Source organism: Neopsephotus bourkii, unplaced genomic scaffold (assembly GCF_033783945.1).
Source record: "Neopsephotus bourkii isolate Nb327-2 ecotype Australia unplaced genomic scaffold, CSIRO-AGI_Nbou_v1 NB_1080, whole genome shotgun sequence".
NCBI lineage: Eukaryota > Metazoa > Chordata > Aves > Psittaciformes > Psittacidae > Neopsephotus > Neopsephotus bourkii.
In genome coordinates, this window is record NW_026901568.1 from 739,896 (window position 1) to 755,581 (window position 15,686).

The following is a 15,686-nucleotide window of genomic DNA, read 5'->3' on the forward strand; positions in this document are numbered from 1 at the left end:
CTGTGTCAACTCTTGTAAACTAAAAGGATTAAATGCAAAACTTCCCTTTTCCATTCGGAAACTTATTTTCAGGTAAAGTTCTCATCACAGCTTCTCCAAGGTGTTTACTTTTTGCACGCATGCTTGGTGATCTGCTTTCTTAGGAAGCACGGGTGCTTTGCTGCGGCAGTTACAGGAATGGTACATCCAGTAAAGCAGCAAAAGCAAACGTCAGCTCTTAAGTAACTCAGCTGCAGAAACAGAGTCCTGAAAGAGATGCCTAGGGTCACCCAGTCCAGTCCTTTGTCTTAGTCGTGCATGTCATATCCTCCCTGGGCTGATTGAGTTACGCAGACAAAGCTTGCCTAATAATACGGCTTCCTATTTTGTAACAGTCATTATTGTAAAGCTGGTTCATGGTGCCATTGTTCAAATAAACCAGAAAAAATAAAATGAGAAAAAAAAGTGAAAAGGGGCTCACACAAGAACAAGAGGATGCTTTTGCTGCTTTTGGCTTGGTTACTTCCTGTAAAAACAACAAAGCCACTTGCCATGCGATTCTTGGGATTGTTCAGCAGCAGTCAACCCAAGAATAGTAATTAATAAGTTAAAACACCCTGAAAGCTGCAGGATGTTAACAACGTGGAGATGCTGTGGCCTGACTTTTGAAGATGCAGTATCTTCTTTTTCCTTGATGGCTGCTTGCCTTCCAGCATGGGTGGCCAAAGCCCAGCGGCTCCAAGTCATTTCCCAGGAAGATACATAGGCTAACAGAGGCCCTGATTTGATCTGAGATTGGTGAAAATCTGCATGTGAGAGCAGAAGCCGAGAGGGATAACCACAGCTTGGCCATGGGCTGTTAGAGAAGAATCTTGAAGGGAGGGTCAGGTAGAACGGGCAGAGTTTCTGATAAAAGGGGATGAATTGCACCCAGTTTTTTATAGCTTTTAGGTGTTCCTATAACTTTATTCCAAGGAGAAAAATCGGACTTTTTAAACAAAAGTGGGTTTTGTGTTGTCTTTCGGTTGGTTTGTTATTTTTCTTGCCAGCGGTGAACCAGGTCAGGGCCTGTGCAAGGCAAGACTTCCATGTCATCATTCTCCCCCTGCCATTTCACAGCAGTGGCTTCATACCCTCTCTGTTTTCTTCCTCTCCTCTTGCCCTTCTCCACTTTCTCCTCCCTATGTGCTGCCCTTTCCTTCCCATCCCACCTGTTTGCTCCTGGAGCAGTTGGAGCTGGCGGCAGTGTGCCAGGGTGCCGCGGGAACCGGGAAAACAGCTTGCCAAAGCACCTTTCCCTGCCTGAATCCATGAGCTCCGGGACGCCACATTCCAGAGAGCTCAGATTGGCATCTGCAGTGAAGCGTGTACATAAAGTGGGAATGTCTCTGCTCAGATTTTTAATTGAACTCTTGATATCTAAAGTGAAGGAGCACAAACCCTGATTGGTTTTGGGAGTTTTGTGAGGGACAGCCCCTTCAAAAAGCCTCAGATTGCTCCACATCATGTTGATCCACATAAATTGTTCGAGAGTCCTGGGCCTAAGCTCCTATGGGAAACGGCAACTGGATCAATGAAAGAAAGCATTCAGCAATGTGCATTTTATACAAGCATTTAAACTTTTTTTTGTGTTGTTGTTGTTTTGGTTTTGTTTAGTAATAAAAGGAACAAAGCTATTATTAGTGACCATGGGCTTGGGAGTTTGCTAAAGCAGCAGTAGTTACTCATCTGTTTTCATTTGCAGAAGTATTCTAACAAAGGCAGCCACAAATGCAGCGGCAGGGTTAGGAGGTGGATGGTAGGAGTGGAAGTACACTTTCTGGAAGCCCGTGCTTACTAAGACCTTTCTGTCTAGTCTTGGTTTTGTGGCCATCAGGCGTGCAGTTCCCAGGGAGCTCTTGCCTTGCTGGATCAAAACGTGGAAAGAATGAATTTCCCGGGTAAGTTGTCGGTCCTTTTTCTTCTCTAAGCTGCAGCAGTTATACAGAGCAATTGTCGCTTGTGGGGCTGGCATGGGGCTGCATCTGCATGTCAGCTCCTGCAGCTGGCTTGCAGGAGTTGGAGAGCAAGCAGTGTTATGTGATCATTGTGTTCTATTTCTCCCCCTCCCATCCTGGCCAGGTAGGAATAACATTGAGAATTTATCTGATGCGCAATACAAAACCCCCAAACCCACACAAGGTGGTGAATATTTCCTTGCTTGTTTCTCTCTCCTCTAAAAAACAGCCTAACAAGCATGCACAAGACCTTTGTATGTGCTTTAATGTTCAGCCAGCTGGTTCATGGTTGCAGGTGCTGTGGAGTGCAGAGCTGATGTGCGTGGTGGGGTGGATGCTGCTGTGTGATCGGATGCAGTGAGGGTGAGCGAGTTTTCAGCTAACAATACTGTAGTCAAATGCCCTCTGTACCGAAAGGGCAGTAGCCTATGGGACGTGAATGAAATACTCTGATTTCCTTAGGTTTGGAACCACGTCCCTGCTAAATTTGGTTACGATGCACTTAATGTATGCTTGAATTCAATGCTGTAATTAAATGCTCAGTGAAAGTTGCTGTCTAATAATCTCATTAAAACCAGCCTCTCTTTCTCCCTAGTCCCGCAGCACTTTGGAGTCTGACCTTGCAATTTGAGTTTCAGTCCTAGGTTACTAGGACAAATACCATGAGGAGTATTTTGAATAAGAAACATAAACTGTTTGATGTAACTTTAATGTTGCTTAGATGTCTGTGTGCTGAAGATACGGACTTAAAACTGTGAATATGCAGAAGAGCTAAATAGAACATGGAGTTAGAAGAGGAAACCTCTTGTTTTGTGCATAGAGATCTGTTGGGGTGGCTGAGTCACAGTGTAGAAAGTTCCAAGTGTTTTTCTAGTGTCTGAAATGATATCCTTTGTGGTTTTTAGATAACAGATTAGCAAGGGAGAAATAATTGAGCTGCTTTATCGGGCTGCTTGCAGAAACATGAAATTTAGCATGATAGTTGAATAAAAGTCTTATCTGTATTTACGGTTGTTAATGGTCAGAAACTGCCATTTGAAAGGATGGATTTAGCAGTGTGTATGAAGATTGTAAATACATCTTTTTACCTGGGTTTTATGCAAACAGTTTTTTCAATACCCAATACCTTCTCTATGTTACATGAAGTAACAGTTTGCTTTCAGATGCCAAACTTTGGGGAGTAGTCTGATAGAATAGGAAAAATGTTACATGTGGTGATATTTTTACCCAGGGCGTTTAGCAGGGCTTTTTTTGCTTCTAAATTTTTAATCATCCAGTTTTCTATTGTTTTGAATAAAGGTTTTGCAAGGGCAGTAGAATATGTAGACATAAAAGTTGGAACTGACCTGGTACTAAAGGGAACAAAGAGACCTTCACACTCTTGAAACAGGATTCTGCACAGAAAACTTAAGCTTGCTTGGGTTTCCACCATAGCAAACAGTTTTTTGCAGTTTACTTTGGCAGTAATTCATACCACCATTATGTATAAGGGGAATGGAAGGATGTTTCCAAAGCAGTATGCTGTTCATTGCTGTGCAGAAATGTAGTTTTAAATCTGTTTTCTGTAGGTACATTGAGGGTTTTTTGTATGTTTTTTTCCATTTCCTTGTGTTCTTCACATGCATTTATAGGTTCCCAACCCCACTGGAAATAGTAATATTCCTGTTTTTAATTGGAACAAGAGAAGTATGTCATTTGACCATTCTGGCTTGAAGTTCACTGTTTAAATTCTTACGCATGTGAAATGTTAACCAGTGCACCCAGTGCAAAAATGCATGCAGGGTGGGTCCCACCTTGTGTTTGCATAGTTAGTTTATCAGTTCCAAAGAGTTTCACTGAATTTGATCTCAAATGAACATTAAAAAAGATGGACTATAGAAAATTTAAGATATTTCTGCCAATACTAATTTTTGGTTTTCTGTTCGAGTTACAATGGAAACGTTATTACAGGAAAGCTCTTGTGTGTTGATGTTTAGAGGGTAGCAGTTGGACAGTTGATCAAAGGATGCTGCGGAATACTGCAGTGGAGGAATGATAAGTAATCAGAAACCGGGGTTTTAAAACTGTTGCAGGTAAATCTAGAACATGCTGGACAATTTCTAACAAAACTGACTTCAGGTTTTTGGAGCAAGGTTTCTGGAAAGCCAGATTGTGTGGAGCACCTTTTTGTTCAGGGCAGGAGAGTATCAGCACAGGAGAGTGATGTTGGAAAATGTGTGTTACCCCTGAGCTATCCCTGTAGTAAAGCAGCCTTGCAGTTAGCAGTTGCCGTGGTTCAGTGAGTGGTTTAGGGATTGGATGCTACTCTCAGCTTATTTTCCTTGAGCTGTTTTGGAAGTGCCATGGTGTTCAACAGGGCAATCAGACCGTTTCTACCGACTTCAGCCTGTTACTTGCATGTCGGCATGGAGAGGGCATTACACCTTCAAACCCTCTCAAACTGTGATCTTCTGCTTTTATTGGCATTGCAGTAGCCTCTTATTGACTTTTTTTCATGGCAGCATATGGAGGTTTTCCGTGAATAAGGAAGGATGCTGCAAATTACCTGAACTAATAACTTCAGGGCTGTTTTATGGCTGGTATCAGTCTTGCGTGCCTTTGGCCTGGGAACTGCTTTGGCCTGGCTGACTCTGCAGTCTTCACTTTACCTGGTGCTTGTTCTGCAGACTCGTGGTGGGTGGTGAAATGTGAATTTATTTATTTATTTATTTGTTTATTTATTTAGCCTAGGGCTTTTTTGTTCTTGTTTCAGGGAATTTTTGCATCCCAGTCTGGAAAGACTTAATGTGCTGGCTCTTTAGTAGTACTGAACACTTGTTAGAGTCTTAAAAACTCATGCATAATTGTTCAAATATTAAGACTTTCGTTTCAAAGAACTTGTGTATGGATTTAATCTGCTTTATTTTTTCTTTTTCAACATCAACATTTTCAGTTGTATATTTTGTAGATCATCTCTGCTTTCCCCCAGTTATCTTTAAAACCCAATTTTAGCAACATGAGCTAATGTGCCTTTAGAAAGCGCTTACTCTGCCAGACAGGAGGGTGTTTTTCAGGTTCCATACTTTGGTTTTGGGTACTTCTTACTTACTACTTTTTTTTCAGAATAAATGAGGCTGTATTAAAGGAGCACTGGAGGCTGATGTTCTTTGTTCTCAGGCTGGGAATAACATGGCCAAGGAGGGTGTTTTCATTCTGTTCCGCTTTGGAATTTCAGTGGAGATTCTGGATGGTAAGTTCAGGATGTTGGACAGTAAGAGGGTACCAGGGTTGGGGTTTTTGTGCTGCTGTAATGGACTGAAAGGGGTTTTCTCCACTAAACTTGCAAGGAGGTGTTGCAAGAACCTGGCAGGTTCACCTTCAGTTACGTCTTGGCGTTGCTTGTTAGTGCTAGGTGGCATAGTAAGACACATGACTCTTGGGTACAGAGGATGGGTGACAGTGGGATTTAGAGATGTGGTTTCAACTTGTCTGTACTCATGAGGCTTTGTTGTCCCCAAGAGGTTCTGCTCAAGATCCTTGTGTTGAAAGTCATTACAGGTGATGACATCTTTGTCAGATAATGGGTGCCTACTGGACCCTTCAGCTGCTATCTTGTGTCTTTGAAAGGTGTCCCTCTTAAATTTAATCTGGATTAAATCTCTGTTAAAAAAATCTCTCTGCAAGCATTTTGTCTACTTTTGTCTCTTTTTGTAGGTGGTATTTGTTGTTTTTATGTTTGTTTTGGGGGAATGCCTAATCTTTGGGTTATCAGGTTTTGACTGGGAGAGGTGGGTGAGCTTCTACAGATTAGCCCATATAGCCCCGTAGTTTAAAACATGAGAGCTCCACTCCAGCTTTCTAGGATGGCAAATAGTGGTGGGCAGATGAAGGTGTGCTGTTAAGACTCTTGAAGGTGAATTGGCTGAGCTCTCCTTACAACATCAAATTCCCTGGAAGGCAATGTGAGTTTTCCTTCCTCTATCAAAGTCTGCTGTAAAGTATATGCTGCTTGTAAGCATCTTGACCTCAAAAAAATACTTACACTGACTGACTAGTTTTGGCTGTCCAGTCTGGACTGGTAAAAGTACCTGCAGTCTGATCAGGAAGCCACTGCCTGCAAACCACAGGAGGCCTTCTAAGAAAAGAAACTGTGGTAGGTGTGCTTTTTATTTTCTGGGTTTTATTTTGTTCCTCCACTGAATAAGCAAACAGGTGGTTTTGCTTCAAACTGGTGACCTACTTGAATGTTTGATTTAGGCAAAACTTTGTAATGATGACTCCGCAGGCCAGTTAAACCTGGTGTGGTCAACAGAAAGCAAATAGGGACTGAGGCTGATTGTATTGATATGAACAAATAACAGCTTCTTTTCATCACCTGCTCTTAGTTTCCTAACTAGCTTTATTTCTGTGCTATTTAATAACTATTACTATTTTTACTATTTTACTATTTAATAGTTATTACTATTTTATTACTATACTAATATTAATAACTATTTAATAACTGCACTATAATGACTAGTCAGTTATTTGTACCCCTTGATGGGAGTTTCTGCCTATTTAAGAAATACTTAAAATGAGGAACCTTTTGCATGACAAAATGACCTTTATTTGGAGCCTGTTTTTAGACCTTTTCCTAATACTAGTACTTTAAGTTAGGCTTACTCTGTTTGAACATGTGGCTGCCCCAAATTAAGGAGGCACTGGAACCCTCTGGTCTCTGCATGGATCAGTGCAGAAATCTGGGTAATAGTGTAGGAGCTAGGCACAAAAGGTGGGGTCAGCTAAGCTGTAGTCCCTTGCTTGCAGAGTGGTGACATAGGCACTGAAGTGATTTCTAAATTAGTTAGAAAGGAGGGGTTGCATTGTTGAGGTATTATTTACTGCTTCAGTTCAACACTTCTGAACTCTGGCTCACTCAGCTGGGCTAACGTGGGAGAGGATATGGGCAATGGTATTCCCAAAGGTGGGAGTGAGAGAGAAGAGAGGACTTCCAAGAAATTTCAGTACAGTGGCTGCTGATACTCACTTTCCAGCTGACCAAGTGTGGCAGATGATAGGAGGAGTGTTTCATTAGGGTCCATATGGGCTGGTAGCTCTAGAAGAGCATCTTTGTTTTGCAGGGAACCACTGAGAAGCCTGTCCAAGCTAGCACAGTCACCTTCAGCATTTGGCCATGCTAATGCATGTGGAGCACCTCTTGTGTGCAATACTAAATTTCCAGCACTACTTCAGATGCATATGTTCTGCCAAAGGGTTTGCTTTGTCCTGCATCTGTCCTGTAGGAGCTGGAGGGCATCTTCTGTGGGATGTAATTCATTACCGGCTGGTTCGTTCACAGTGACCTACTTTGATTAGGCAACAAGTCTTTATCTGAAAAGCAGCAAGTTGTTCCATTGCCAGTCCTCCAGCGGGAACTGGTCTCAGGACTGGACTTCTCAGAATAAGGCTGTTGGTACCAATTTAGTGTTGTTCATAGCTGGTTTATGTCACTTGATGAAATGCCAGGGTTGTTCTCTCCTGGGTGTTTGTTTCTCTGCTGTATTTATAGATGGCAACACTTATCCCTGTCAACCTCCATTTTGTGAGATTAAAATGTCAAACTTTTCTTTAGCTTCCCACTATAAAGCAGGCTCTTGTTTCTTTCATCACCTCAATTTCAGCTCCTTCTTGAGCAGAGGTGCCCAGTCAGGACCCCTTTGCCCACAAGGTCTTACACAGATGTCTTCTACTGCAGACACCAGCAGTTCTCCATCGTCTCTGGTGTTACCTTGTTTGATACAGCCTGAGGCTGCTGCTTTTCTACAGTGCTGGCCACTTGGGACATTAGGAGTGACTCATTCCCCTGGGCTCTTCTCTGTCCCATTGAGTTTAAATTCATCATAGAAATACCATATGATGGACCATATCCTGTTGTGCTTTGAAAGATCCTAATGGAGTTGTGGCAGCTCCCCAGAAGGATGAGCTGTTTTTCCTGAGCTGTGTTTTGAAACAATACAGAGCAAATCCAGCAGATACAAATCAAGGAGAATTTTGCTGTGATTAAATGGGTTATTTCCCAAAAGTGTCAATGGATCCAAGAATAGAGCCATAGCAGAAGCATTAAGTACAGATGTTTCGGGTCACTAGAGAGGAGACCAAAGTGCTGATTTTGAAAGAAAACACGTGGGAATATGAAGAGGGATCCAGGAAAGCCCGTGAGCAATTAGGTTTGTAATCTGGTAACATTAAATGCTTTCTCTTTATAAGGGGAGAAAAAGCAGTATAATTCTAACGTGGTGTAAGCTGAAGACGATGCCTCATGGCTATAGTAAATGCTGATAGAGTTGGAGCGTGATTGGGGATCTGGAGTTGCTGAACTCTTTGCTTTTTTGAAAATGACAAAGCAGTGATCAACCAAGAGGTTAATGGGAGCAGGGGGAAAGCAGGACCAGGAGGGTATGGTGTGAGTCCCCATGCTCACCCACTGTCACACCGCTCCTGACACTGTTGTGTGGGGTGATGTTGGCGTTTCACCCTTTGCCTCCTCACCATTTTTAGCCCTAGCAGTGCAGTGCCAGCCAGCTGGCTGGGGAAGCAGGGAGCAAAGCTCCATCTAGTGTGTAAAGGGAGAGGTCTGGGAGCTAGCAAAATACGATGATGCCTGCAGAAGATGGCTTTCCATAGCCAATGTTCAGGGAAGTTTTGTTCTGTTTTGGCTTTTTTGATAACCTCTGAATAGGATTGCACTTTGACTGTGCAAGTGTTAATTGAGTAAGTTTGGCATTCTAATAGCTGATGCTCATTTTCGGTACCCTGGTGTGTAGAGAGGTTAATACTGGCTTTAATACAATTGTAAGTAGCCTGTAATTATAGGCAAAATTAAATATATATCCTTCTGTTAAGATTAGGAATTGTATAGCCAGGTTATAGTTCTGTGAAGCAAAGGGACACAGGAGTATAATGATTGTATAATGATTATATAAGATGAACACTTTTAAGGTAGAATATCTGACTTCTTTGTAGTCTTAAACTACCTGTTTTGGGGCTTTCCATGATTTCCAGCATGTTGGAATACTGGGGATCCTTCTCCTGGAGGAGGATCAGGAGGAATTGAAGAAGGAGAATGAAGAGGAGGTGAAGTCTGCATCCAAAGCAGTAGGTCAAGGTGAGGGGATGGTTTCTGGTGCTGATCTTTCCGAACCAAGAAGTTAGAAGAAATGGGAGGGTCATTTTGCTCCCAGCAGCATGTTTGTCAAGGATTCGTTTTGCAGGAGCATGCAGCTGAGCCATTATAATACAACTTATTAGGGACAGCAATACTGTTGGCTGCTGGGCTCCGGCAAGTCTAGAGCTATACATCGTTTTCAGGTGAGTTGCTGCAGGTTTCAAAGCCTGGTTTACTATTATAGCACTGTATAGTCCTCTGCTGTAGCCTAAAATAACAGGAGGTGTGAACTGCTGCTCCACAGTAATGGTGGGTGCTCCGCAGGTACTTTGCCAAGGTCACGAATGTTAAATAAACCAGATTAAACAAAACCCTGCTGGGAGAATTCATGATTAACTATAGTCTTTGCAGGATTTATTCGTTATAAACTAAGCCCCTGCCTTTATTTTTTTGTCCTAGTAACTAAGGCAGATGTGAACTTCAAGTCCAGTGAAACATTTTTTGGCTCTTGCTTCTGTTTACATGATTCAGGAGTCTGCAGTAGTTCCACAACAAATATAGCTTTGAACAGAAATAGCCATTCAAGTGCTATGCTTCTGGCAGTGCAAAGCAGATTAAGAGGGTCTAAGAAAAAGGCTTGTAAATAGTTTTGAGTTGGCTGCTTTTGAGTCCTTTTTTTTTTTTTCTTTTTCCCCAAATATAAACCAATAGCTGTAATGTATTTTGACAAGTAAGAAGTGGTATTCCTGCAGCGAGTTGCATGGGCAGCGTGTCTCAGTTATCATTAAGCTGTGCAAAACATAGACCATGCTGAACAGTTTTACTCTAAAATAGTCTGTTTTCTAGAGCTGCAGCAGTGGAAGCTGAAATTTATCCCACCTTCTGTCTGTGCCATGAATACCCTGGGCAGCAAGACTGGTATATTGCAGCATAAATGTCCAAGAGGTTGGTGAAGTAACTTGTGGCTGAATAAAGGCTTTACCCCCACCCTCAGTTGTTCAGCCTGCACAGTAAAACCCTCTTTGCCTCAATAACTCTTCCACAAACAGCAAAAAATGTAGAAGAGCTATGAGCAGTGCTTAAGGACTCTGATATTGAAGGCTGTTTAAAACATGGATGCTGAGGAATTGATTTCTGCAGTCTGGATAGTTGCTTTGTTAGAAAGAAAAGTTGCTAAAGACACTCCCTGATGTGATCAGGTCCTGTAATGAACAGCTTGCACTGTGGCTAGAGATCAAAATGGGAGTTTACATAATATCTGTCTGAGATTATTTTAATGTTTGCGTTCTTGCAGTAATATGATAGGGGTTGGTTAGTTCCCTTGCACGTAGTAGTCACTGTAAGGAGCAAGTACTACACACTGGTAACACTGACCCATCATGTGCTGAGCACTGAATTCACTTGGTGGTTTTCATTATGAATGTTTGGGGTTCTTAATCATTTAGGGCAAATCTTCCATAAACACTTTCCCTTTTGCTGCTTCAGATCTTGTTTGCTGGCTATACCAGAGCCAGGATGTCATCTGCAGGAGATGAGGCTTTGAGCTGTCTCCTTGTCTTTGGGAAGCATTGAACAGTGTTCTAACAGTGGAGTCAGTAAGCAGAAAACCTTGGGGAAGCAGAAGGGTTTAGGCTGGGAAAATGAACATGAGCTAGCTTCAGTGTGCGCTTGCAGCCCAGAAAGCCAACCGTATCCTGGGCTGCATCAAAAGGAGTGTGACCAGCAGGTTGAAGGAGGTGATCCTGCTCCTCTACTGTGCTTTTGTGAAACCTCACCTGGAGTACTGTGTGCAGTTCTGGTGTCCTCAACATATAAAGGACGTGGAACTGTTGGAACAAGTCCATAGGAGGCCATGAGGATGATCAGGGGACTGGAGCACCTCCTGTATGAAGATAGGCTGAGAAAGTTGGGGCTGTTCAGCCTGGAGAAGAGAAGGTTGCGTGGAGACCTCATAGCAGCCTTCCAGTATCTGAAGCGGGCCTACAGGGATGCTGGGGAGGGACTCTTCATTAGGGACTGTAGTGATAGGACAAGGGGTAACGGGTTAAAACTTAAACAGGGGAAGCTTAGATTGGATATAAGGAGGAAATTCTTTCCTGTTAGGGTGGTGAGGCACTGGAATGGGTTGCCCAAGGAGGTTGTGAATGCTCCATCCCTGGCAGTGTTCACGACCAGGTTGGACGAAGCCTTGGGTGATATGGTTTAGAGCGAGGTGTCCCTGCCCATGGCAGGGGGTTGGAACTAGATGATCTTAAGGTCCTTTCCTACCCTAACTATTCTATGGTTCTATGGGAACTACTGGGTCACAGTAAGCCTCGAGGAGTGTGGTGGCTCTTTGGCTGGGAGGGAATCTGAACATGTGAATGATGGATTCACAAGCTATGAACACAACATGGTGAGTCTTTTCTGCAGGGCTGCCTCTGTGAATAAACTTGCTATGTCACTATGTAAGTGACAGATAATTTCTAAACCAAGGTTGTAAAGGTGATGTGGAGTCAGACGTGGCCACTTTGTAGTTGCAAAGTACCGGAGTGTGGTGATCATACATCATCTTCCTTCTCAGCGACAGCATTATCTTCTCTATTTACCCAGCTAAAAGGAGGTAAATTCTATATTACAAAATCAAGAACTACAGAGGTTGTTGGTGGAGTGTTATCTCCTCCCTTTTTCTTTTATCACCTCTTGGTTGTTTTAGCTATCTGGCTCTTTGTTTCGCAAGTTTGCATGGAGCTCTTTAGAGAGGGAAGTACCCATAGATGTGGTGTCTGAAAAATGTTCAAAAAGCCTTTGACAAGGTCAGCTTTTCAAGCGAAAGGAATCTGCCTATGCCTGCCTTTTTTTTTTTTTTTCCTTTTATTATATTTTTAAGCCTTTGATGGCTTTGAAAGTTTAAGGAAGAGCACAAGCCAGTATTGGGTGGTGTAGACAGCTACCTTTTACATTCCTTTTAACCCTTCATTGAACGTTTTGGGGAGTTTGAGGTATTTGTGTGTGTAGGTGTCTTCACCTGCCTGCTCCTTTTCTGCCCAAGAGATTCAGTCTGTGTTTGCAGAGTGAAAAACTGTGTGCACCGTCATATTGAGTCTGTGTACTGTTACGACTGCACATCTAGATCTTGAGATGCACCTCTGATGGTTCCTAGTTGGAGGTTCACCTAGGTTAACCTTGTATGTGAAGGAGTTAAGTCCCAGAAAACAAATTGGTCGTGCACCCACCTTTGGTCTTTTTGGTGATAAAGATCGTGAGAAAACTGTGCCGTTACAGACAGCCCTTATCCGCTCCTCTGATGGCATTAATGGCCTGTTCACACCCCTTTTAATTAATGAATGGGAGAAGTGCTTTCAACGCCATCCCACGTCTTCCATTTCTCTCAGTCCTGCAGCAGGCTGTCTGTCTGCAGGAGGTACAGGGAGGGTGGTTCAGCACCTGGGCATGGGTCTGAGCATCACGCTCAGCCCCATGTGAGTGCTGAGCATTTAGCATAGAATACCAGGTTGGAAGTGACCTCAAGGCTCGTTGCAGACCCACACCTTGCTCCTGGCTGTCTTCATCAGGACTTTGTGCAATACTCTGATGCAGGTGAGACAAGATATAGCGAGATGCTGACACGGAACTTCTGGGCTGGTTTGGAGTCTTTGTGGTACCTGAAGACCTTGCGTGTGGCTGCCTCAACCCCTCCTTGGTAGGTGCTGGATTGCACAGGTCTGCAGTGCTGGCAGCCACTAGGTACTGCTGCTCCTGTCGCTGCTCCATGGGGATTGGAGTTGCCAGGTCCTTATCTGGAGCCACTCCTAGAGACAGCCTGCCTGGAGGCTGCTTGACTTTAACTGGAGGGTGCTCAGCAAAAGCCCTTGGAGACAAGATTCAGGGGGAGGTGGAAGCTGTTAGAGTTGAGATGTTTATGGCCTGCTTCTCTTACAGCTTCTTTCTCTAAGTAGCGTTTTCACGGAGCGATGGCACTGTGAGCAGATTGTGTTGATTGACTTGTTGTGATGGAGGTTGTGTTCGGGAGCTAATAATTCCATGTCTGGGAGCTGGCCACTGTCTTCTGCACAGCCACAGCAGCTGTGACAGAGCGGCTGAGGGAATGATGGGGACCTTCAGGAGAAGGAGACTTGTAAAATTTCCCATGTTTAAAAAGAAAACCCAGACCATTTATGTATATATATACACATATTATATATATAAAAAGATATGTATGTTTATCAGAAGGAGATGTATATATATCCTATCTATATTCAGATAGGATATATATATATCTCCTGATACTTCATGTTAAACACATATTTGGGCTAGTGGAGGTTCAGGTTAGGCGTAAAAAGGCCTTGGTGCATTGCAGCAATTATTATATGGAACTCTGAAGATACTCCAGGTTTGCAATTATTCATCTCCCTTTTGGGAGAATGGTAGTAAAGGATTGTAAAATGTGACCTGTGCAGCTTCTAGGTTGAACCTCTTTAGTTTTACCTTGTTCCTTAATCTGGTGGTGATCAAGCTTTACTTCCAAGCTATACTGCAGGCTGTGTCCCCAAGTAAATGGGCATTCAAGCAGATCAACTTACGGCATTTTATTAAGTCCACACTCATGCAAAAGCCACCTCCAGAGCTTAATAATTATTTACTGAGTGCTCCTGGGTCATGAGAGAGGTTTTCATTAAGTTCAGAAAGCATTATGTTCAGCCGCTTGTGAACGTGGGTTTTAAAGACAGAAAGAAAAATGGAAAACTACTGAATGGTGCACAGCTACTTGAAAAATTCTTAGCTGAGGATTAAATGGTTTTGTTTGTGTGGTTGGGTTTTGCTGGGGTTTGGCTTTTTTTTCTTCTTTGCCCCCAAAACAAGTGCATCCACTGAATTCATTGGGTTTGTAATTCACCCCTTAGCTCCTGGGGAGTAGATCTGCACAGTGGATATTTTCTTCCTTGTGCAGAGCAGGCGCACACGAGGCATTTAGGTAGATGGATGGATACCTGCTGGGCTGCGAGTTGTTCTATGGGTGAATCCCGTGGTGCAGGGTACATGAGCACAGGAGGAACAAGAAGTGCTTACCTTGATGCTGGAGCAGATGCAGCAGCAGGCGATGTGTCTCTTTAAACATGTAACCTTCAACTGCAGAAACCTGCGTTCACACAGAAGCCTCAACTGTTGTCCTTGCTGTATTATGACAGCCAGTAAAGGTCCCTACATCGTTTATGCAATTGCTCTGTCCTTGGCATGTAAAGACATAGGAGGGTGCCAACTGTTGGGTTTTTTTTACATTGATACTTTAAGCAGTGCCAGGCAGTTGGTGCAGTGAGCAGAGGGTTGCTGTGACCCACAGTCAATTATTACATTTTAGGAACGAAGTACAGAGTGCTCCAGGGAAAATGCTGTACCTGTTGGAATCCCTTACCTTGGCTGATAATGGGGGAGAAGAGATTGTGCAGGGGATTATTTTATTCTTTGTGGATTTTTGAGGGGTTTGGATTTGGTTGGGTCCTTCTTGTGTTTATTTATATTTCTTTTTCCCTTTGGTGGTATTCTCTTTTCTGTCACCCCTCTATAGCAGTCAGGGATGCTGGCTGGCAGGTTAGATGCTGCTAAGAGTGCTGTTGCTTCACTCACATACATGATACTGGCAACAAAAAGTTTCTTGAGGTTTTATTGCTTGGTGGAGACTGAAAACAGAATCTGGACAGGTAAACTTTAGTTTTGAAGGAACTCTTGTGGTTGTTGAACAGGAGGGGTGTTGGAATGGGAGCGGAGCTGTGGTCTCCTGATAATGCCTTCTGGAGGTCAAACCAAGCATTTGAGTTGTAACATTGGCAACTTCTCATCTCCATTCTTCAAAGATCAGGATAGTTTTATGCTAATGTCAGGTACTTAAATGTCTTTCTTTTCTCAAAATAATTATGAATGGGATAAGGGTAAGGCATAAAGCAAGCATTTAAATCCTGTGTTATTTCTTACCTCTGAGATCTGATGCAGCTCTGGATTTCTTGCAGTGCAAAATCTGCTTTTCCTGGCTGATTCTCTGTGGACTAATCCATTAACAACTAGTTGTCATGAATGGAGGAGAGCAACAGCATCCCTCTTGTGTACCATTTCTTTGCCTAGAGCAGAGTAATTGATCCTGCCCAGGGCAAGTGGTTTTGAAAGCTCTTTATTTATTTGTAATGCATTTTATTTTATTCTTGTTCATCTTCTGGGTTTGAAGCAGCTTTGGGGTTGAGGAGTTGATCTGTGGGTTTAGTTACTGTCATTTGTGACACCTTACATTGGAGGCTTTTCTTCTTTTCTTAAATCTAAATCAGTAATTAAAAAGCAAAGCTGAATTAAAGAACATTTCCCAATTCAGAATCTGCAGAGAAGTTTCTTAATACACAGCTAACTGGAAACAATGTTTGTAAACAGACAACCCCTGTAAATAAGGCATGTGAACCAGAGAACTTGGTTGATCAATTTATAAGAGCTTGGAAACAAACTGACCAACACAAGATGAGTTTGTCTTTTTGCCCAAGGAAACAGAGATAAAGTAATCAGTACACATCTGGGAAGGTAGATTAGGCTCTACAAGGGATGATTTCTGTAGTCTCTTGAGTTGCTGG

At 42.9% G+C, this 15,686-nt stretch overlaps 1 protein-coding gene across 4 annotated transcripts in view; it reads left to right on the plus strand.

Moving 5' to 3' along the window:
* Nucleotides 1–15,686, plus strand: part of MITF (melanocyte inducing transcription factor) — a 98,387-nt gene that overhangs the window by 37,832 nt on the left and 44,869 nt on the right. Inside the window, exon 1 of one of the 4 annotated variants that reach the window (XM_061362081.1) lies at nucleotides 979–1,919. The exons of the other annotated variants lie outside the window; for them this stretch is intronic. The gene's annotated coding sequence lies outside the window, so the exon portion shown is untranslated. Of the gene's footprint in view, nucleotides 1–978; nucleotides 1,920–15,686 lie in introns of those variants that run through there. 4 annotated transcript variants of the gene reach the window in all.